Source organism: Chiloscyllium plagiosum, chromosome 16 (assembly GCF_004010195.1).
Source record: "Chiloscyllium plagiosum isolate BGI_BamShark_2017 chromosome 16, ASM401019v2, whole genome shotgun sequence".
NCBI classification, from domain to species: domain Eukaryota; kingdom Metazoa; phylum Chordata; class Chondrichthyes; order Orectolobiformes; family Hemiscylliidae; genus Chiloscyllium; species Chiloscyllium plagiosum.
The window spans coordinates 5,902,216-5,909,412 of record NC_057725.1 but is presented as its reverse complement, the minus strand read 5'-3'; the positions used below and the strand labels follow the sequence as shown (position 1 = coordinate 5,909,412).

The 7,197-nt window shown below is 40.4% G+C and overlaps 1 protein-coding gene across 1 annotated transcript in view; it reads right to left on the bottom strand.

Moving 5' to 3' along the window:
* slc6a5 (solute carrier family 6 member 5) overlaps nt 1-6,741 on the bottom strand; it is an 84,390-nt gene extending 77,649 nt beyond the window's left edge. The window contains exon 1 of the mRNA XM_043705396.1: nt 6,673-6,741. The gene's annotated coding sequence lies outside the window, so the exon portion shown is untranslated. The remainder of the gene's footprint in view (nt 1-6,672) is intronic.
* Between the last annotated feature and the right edge of the window lie 456 nt (nt 6,742-7,197).

Genomic DNA, 7,197 nt, shown 5'->3' with positions numbered 1-7,197 from the left:
ATACCAATGAAAACATTGATGTATGACCAACAATGAGAAGCCACAGCTCTACACACACTAAATATTTACATTCCAATTAGTTATGGATGGCTGACACCTTCAACACTTTTCAATGAATAGAATACATTATAAAACCATAAACGTAATGTATAAGCTGAAGCACTTCAATTCAAAGTACAACACTAAGTGTTAATAAAAAAAATCCTGAACACTATAATTTTCTCTGTGGTAAATATACACCTTCAAAACAAGCAAAAAGATCAGTTTCAAGGTTCAATATTTAGACATTTCTTTGCACTGTAGTATTAAATGGAAGCATTAAATGAAACTATTGTTTTATCCCTTTTATCCTCAGTAAACTCATAGTTGCTGACCACTCAGGTGCAAGAATGCTAAGTCTATTGTTCAAGTCAATTCCACTTTCAATTTGCCTTCAAAGTGGCACTGTGGGGTATGTTCCGCATAGCTGTTTTAAAAAAAGCTGCTTCAATTTTCTAATATTCATACTTAATTGCACACATTTTATCCAGAAATTGCATTGTTGAAGTGTTATTATTACAAAAGCAGAAACATAAAAGGATAGCACTGCAAAACAGTGCTATTAGTCACCACATCAGCTCTGAGTGTACTTCATTCAAGTTGGTAAAAGTCATAACAAGTATAAATTCACAGCAATGAATATTCTCTACCTACTGTTCCCTCACAGAGAGCAACTATTGGTGCCTATAATATGCTACATTACTAGAATGCATTAAGGTCTAAAAATGGGATAGCCACTTCTTTGGGGTAGAGGGGTGGCAATTCAGCCTGCCCATGCTATTAAGATTGAGGTTATAAAGCACGTAAAGTTAAGATACTCACCTTATCAGCATAATCATAGGTTTTGGTCTGTATGTTCCCCTATTTTACCTGTAGACCCTGCACACAGCAGCAGGACCAGGCAATATTTTTCAGAATTCACATGGTACAGCCACCCACCTCTTCGCAAAAGGCAGCTGACTACACTTAAAAGGGAAGGTGCACTGTAGAAAGTTGTTGAAATTTTAAAAGATCATTAAAATCAAAGGCAGAACAGAGATTCCTTAGACCTGAGGCATTAAACCACAAAACGAGAAGCTGAAGTTGGCCATTCAGCCCATCGATTCTGCTTTGCCATTCAATGATGTGGAGGTGCCAGTGTTGGACCGAGGTGGACAAAGTCAGAAGTCACATCATACTATGTTATAGTCCAACAGGTTTATTTGAAATCACAAGATTTCAAAGGAGCAGCGCCTTGAAAGCTTGCGATTTCAAATAAACCTGTTGGATTATAACCTAGTGTCGTGTGACTTTTGACTTTGTCATTCAATGAATTCTTGGCTGATCTGATAATCCTCAACTCTGCATTCTTGCCTTGTCCTCTTAGCTCTTGATCTTCTTACTGAATAAAAATCTATTTCAACCTTGAATATACTGAATGACACAGCCTCGACAGCCCTCTGTGGTAAACAATTCCATAGATTCCTCTGAGAGAAGAAATTCCTTCTCATCTCTCAAATGGCGATCCCTTATTCTGAGATTACGTTGCCTCCTAGACTCTCCCAACAGGGGAAACAACATTTTCTCATCTACCCTGTCAAGCTCACTAAAAAATCCTTATGTGTTACAATAAGGTTTCCTCTCATTCTTCTCAACTTCAATGAGTACAGGCTCAATCTATTCAACCTCTCCCCGTTTGTGATGTGGAGGTGCCAGTGTTGGACTGGGGTGTACAAAGTTAAAAATCACACAACACGAGGTTATGGTCCAACAGGTTTATTTGGAAGTACAAGCTTTCGGAGCGACGCTCCATCATCAGGTACCTAGTCACCAGCAGAAGCAGTGTTTAAAAGTTTGTACTTGCAAATAAACCTGTTGGACGATAACTTGGTGTGGTGCGATTTTTAATTTTGTCCACCCCAGTCCAACACCGGCACTTCCCTTTCTGTAGTTCAAGAAGACAGCTCAGCTCGGCAACTAGGGATGGGCAATACTGCTGGAACAGCCAGCGATGTCAATGTCCCATGAATGAATTTTTAAAAGTTGGAACTGAAATTTAGTCTCAGTTATGGTGACCGTGAAACTATCACTGTTTGTTGAAAGAACTTCTCTGGTTCACAAATGTCTGTTAAGGAAGGATATCTGACATCTTTAACCAATCTGGCCTACATGTGACTCTAATGTTACAGCACTATTGACTCTCAATTGTCCTCTTCAATGGCCAATAGCAAGCTACTCAGTTCAAGGGCGATGCAGGAGGGGCAACAGATGCTGAGCTTGAGGGTGCTGGTCACATCCCACAGAAGAATAAAAACATTACAAAGTACAAGCTTTCTGAACACTGCTCCTTCATCCACCTGATGAAAGCTAGTGGTTCCAAATAAGCCTTTTGGAGTGTAACTAGGTGTTACGTGATTTTTAACATTGTTCTCCCCATTTGAGAATTCATGCATACTCAGAATTAACTTCTCTGGGCTGCCTCCAGTGCCAGTATATCTATCCTTAGATACAAGGAACAGAACCATTCACAGCGTGACCAGATGAGTACCTTATGTAACTTTAGCAAGATCTTCTTATGTTTATTAGATTAGATTCCCTACAGTGTGGAAACAGGCCCTTTGGTCGAACAAGTCCACACCAACCCTCTGAAGAGCAACCCACCCAGACCCATTCCCATACATTCACCCCTGACTAATGCACATAACCCTGCGGGCAATTTAGCACGGCAAATTCACCTGACCTGCACGTCTTTGGACTGTGGGAGGAAACAGGAGCACCCGGAGGAAACCCACGCAGACACGGAGCAAATGTGCAAACTCCACACAGACAGTTGCCTGAGGCGGGAATTGAACTCAGGTCCCTGGCGCAGTGAGGCAGCAGTGCTAACCACTGAGTCACCATTTACTTCGAAATAAAGGCTAACAATTCATTTACCTTCCCTATTACCAGCTGAAATGGTATGTTAGTATTTTGAGATTTATACACAAGGATTTCCATATCCTTCTTTGCTGCAGCTTTTTCCAGTCTTTCTCATTTAAATAATAATCAGCCCCTATATCTTTCTTTCTGCCAAAGTCAATAATCTCGCATTTTCCCACATTATAATTCATTTGCCAACTCTTTGCCCACTTAATTAATCTGTCTAAAGTTTTCTGCAAATTCTTTGTGTCATCCTTACCACTTGCCTTTCCACCTATATTTGTGTCAGCAGCAAACATAGGGACGGCACATTCACTTTCCGCATGAGGATCATGTCATTGGAGAAATATTGCAGAAAGGTACAGAATGGAGGAATTTTGGAGTTGTTGTGCATGAATCTCAGAAACGTTAGCATCCAATTGTATCAGCAGTAAACAACTAAAGGCAGAACTGTACAATCAATTTTTTACCTCAAAACATGTTGTGAATCATTTTTAGTCTGATCGAGATATACCATAAATCGTGCCATACAAGTCAATACAAGATGGCTGCAAAAATTATGATTTTGGCATATACCTGACCTCCCTTTCAGCCACTATATTGTATACTCACATTAGACTAGATTCCCTACAGTATGGAAACAGGCCACTCGGCCCAACAAGTCCACACCAACTCTCCGAAGAGTAACCCACCCAGACCTATTCCCCTACTCTATATTTACCCCTGAGTAATGCAGCTAACACTATGGACTATTTAGCATGACCAATTCACCTAATCTGCACATCTTTGGATTGTGGGAGGAAACCGGAGCACCTGGAGGAAACCCACCCAGACACAGGGAGAATGTCTGTGCAGAGTTTGCACAGCCGCCCGAGGCAGGAATCAAACCCAGGTTCCTGGTGCTGTGAGGCCGCAGTGCTAACCACTGAGCCACCAAGCCGCCCAATCTCCAGGTTCCCCTCCAAGTCACTCACCATTCTGACTTGGAAATATATCACTGTTCCTTCAGTGTTGCTGGATCAAAATCCTACTTTCATCAAAGTAGTCAGCCTCAATATTTCAAAACACAAATGCATGCTTTACTTGCTGTTACTTTATAACTGTACACACGAGACCAAGCAAATGATGCCATGCACATTGCAAAGTTGCTCAGGAGTTTAAGACATGCCCACTCCTTGCACTGATTGCTGACCATGTTTTGAAATAGTGACCACCCATGCAGTTGGCTCACTGCACATAAATTAGCGACAATAAAACAATGAACTGCGGATGCTGGAAATCAGAAACAAAAACAGAGACCGCTGGAGAAACTCAGCAGGTCTGGCAGCATCTGCGGAGAGAAAGCAAGGCTAGAGTCCAATGACCTTTCTTCAGAACTATAAGTTGGTGTCCATTTCTGGAGGAATTTTGAGACTTCAAAAGTTGATTTTTATGCAAACTTTAATAATACTGCACCTATTTCAACTGTACTGATCCATCCTATTGGTGAAGCATCTGTTCCTTATCATGTGATTAGTCTAATCATTCAAGATTTAATCATATCACAATTAATTTCATTATGTAAACTGGATACTCCAAACTATATGTTACCACTCTGTGTTTCTCCTATTTTCTAAATAATACTCTTATGAAAGATGAGTTAAAATTGTATGATTATTTTTCATTTTGGTTTCAAATGAAACACACAATGGTCACAGCGAATTTCACTCATTTCCAAACACTCCTTATAACATCAAGAATAAAGCATTTTTGGAACCCTTTTCAGAGTTAGGGAATCATCGGAATTTTGAGCATCGTTCAATCTGGTCTCTTGGGAGATGCTAATGAAGTCACCATCTCAAAAGGGCTGTGGAATGTGAGAAATTGGATCCCAGAAAGATGGTGTGAGCAAGTCAAATTGGATACATGCTAAATTGCAATCCACACACTCAGATGCTTTGTGTTGTGGGACTAAATTCTACTCAGCTCAATTTAACTTAATTCTAATACATTAATGTAAATTACTCCATAATTCCCTGATTTAAATAGCCATGTCCTTAGAGATGATGCTTTTTAAAAACTTGATTATCCTGGTTACTTCAGTTTTGCACATTGCTAGTGTTGAACATGAAAGATATTGTCATTTTCAGCTTTCTTGAACTGCTCGCTCCCCAGAAAACTGATGCAGTATCTTTGAGGCTGGTATGCTTTGAAGTTGAACTGATGCATGTACAAAGTGTGACAAACTCACCTGGCAGAACAATTTTTCATTATTTCAGCTTTACCGAACTCTAGAAATTTGGCAATAGCTGAAAGGGTGTAGTGGAGGAGCTTGGATGTGTAACATCAGTCCATTTACATTGTCCTTACACATCACAGAATGATCCAGCATAGGTGGCATTAAGCATCACTTAGTGCAATGGTATCAGAACAGCACCAAAAAAGAATCTTTTATAAATTTATATGCATAATTATTATGTTTTTCGCTTTAACTGTTTCTGAAAGTATTTGCTTACAGAGGGACTGGGAGGGGCAGTAGCATAATGTCGTGACACAAGTAACCCAGAATCATAGAGTCTCTACAGTGTGGAAGCAGGCCATTTGCCCAATTAAGTTCACACTGACTCTCTGAAGAGTATCCCTCCCTCCCCACCCTGCATTTCCTATGGCTAACCTACCTAACCTGAACAACCCTAGACACCAGGGGCAATTTAGCACAGCCAATCTGCCTAACCTGCACATCTTTAGACTGTGGGAGGAAACCCATGCAGACATGGAGAGAAAGTCCACACAGACTGTCACCCATGGGTGGAATCGAACCCTAATCCCTGTGAGGCAGTAGTATTAATCACTGAACCGTGTGCTGCCCTTTCAGATTAATGCTCTCGGGACATGTGGTTGAATCCCGCCATGGCAGCTGATAACAACTGAATCCAATCTGAAATTTAAGGTGACTGTAACAGTGAACATGTAACCACTGTCAAGTGTTGTAAGTAGCTATCTGGTTCACTAGCATCCTTTAAAGAAGATCATCTACCCTATTGATCTGGTCTGGCCTCCATATAACTGCAGATCCACAGCAATGTGATTCATTCTTAACTACCCTTTGAAATGACCCTCACAAGCCTTTCAGATCAATGAGCAATTAGGGATGGACAACAAATAGTGGTCCAGCTAGTAATGCCCAAATACTGGCCCAGCTAGTAATGCCCATATCCCACGAATGAATAAAAAAATTAGGCCGAAATGCAATACAGGAAGAAGATAAAACTCAAATGCATCCAAAAATGTTGCCTTTTATGGATCATGAGAGTGTGCCTCAAGAAAGTTTTCCGGAATAGGGTATTGGAAAGAGTGGGGTTGCACTTTAACACACCATTAACCTGTCAGCTATCAGAATTCAGCACCGTGTAAGGCTGAGGACATTTATGGCACAAATATAGTCAGTAGAATTAATTAACGGGGAGATGATGGAGTAGTGGTAATGTCAGTGGACTTGTGAATATCAAGACCAAAGGCAAACCCAACCGTTTCACATCCCATCAGCAGCAGCTGGCGGGATTTAAATTCAATTAATGAAATCCGGAATTCAATTCATGAAATCTGGAATTCAATTAATGAAATCTGGAATTCAATTCATGAAATCTGGAATTTAAAACTAGTCTGACTCATAGAGATGTGAAACTATCATTGATTGTTGTAAAAATCCATCTGGTTCACTAATGTCCCTTCAGGAAGGATATTCACCAGCCTTACCTGCTCTGGACCAACACAAGATTCCAGCCCCACACAGCCAATGTAGTTGATATGTAACTACCTTCTGAAATAGCTGAGAAAGCCATTCAGTTGAAGGACAACTAGGAATGGGCAAAAATGCCAGCCTTGTCAGTGATGCTCAAATCCTGAAAAACAAGAAAACATAGATCTTGATCAAGGGTCAGTCTGATAAATAAGTGTCAGGGTTAAAACATTTACTCATCAAGGCAAAAGTGATAATACTGAATTCCAACATAAAATTAATTCCACATGATACTTTCAAAACTCGTTTTCATCCTTGTTACACTAAATTGATTAAACTGATCTTCTCAACAAATGCTTGCTATGAGCAAACTCCTGAATGTGAGATCTCTTGCCTTTTCACAATTCGTAATGTTAATTTCTTGTTGAGCCACAACACAAGCTCAGGGTGGGTATCTTCTCAGACTATTACACATTTCTACATGGCTTACCTCCAGATCGACCAAGTTCACTGCAGGAACTCCCCACAAGGCTGTACCACTG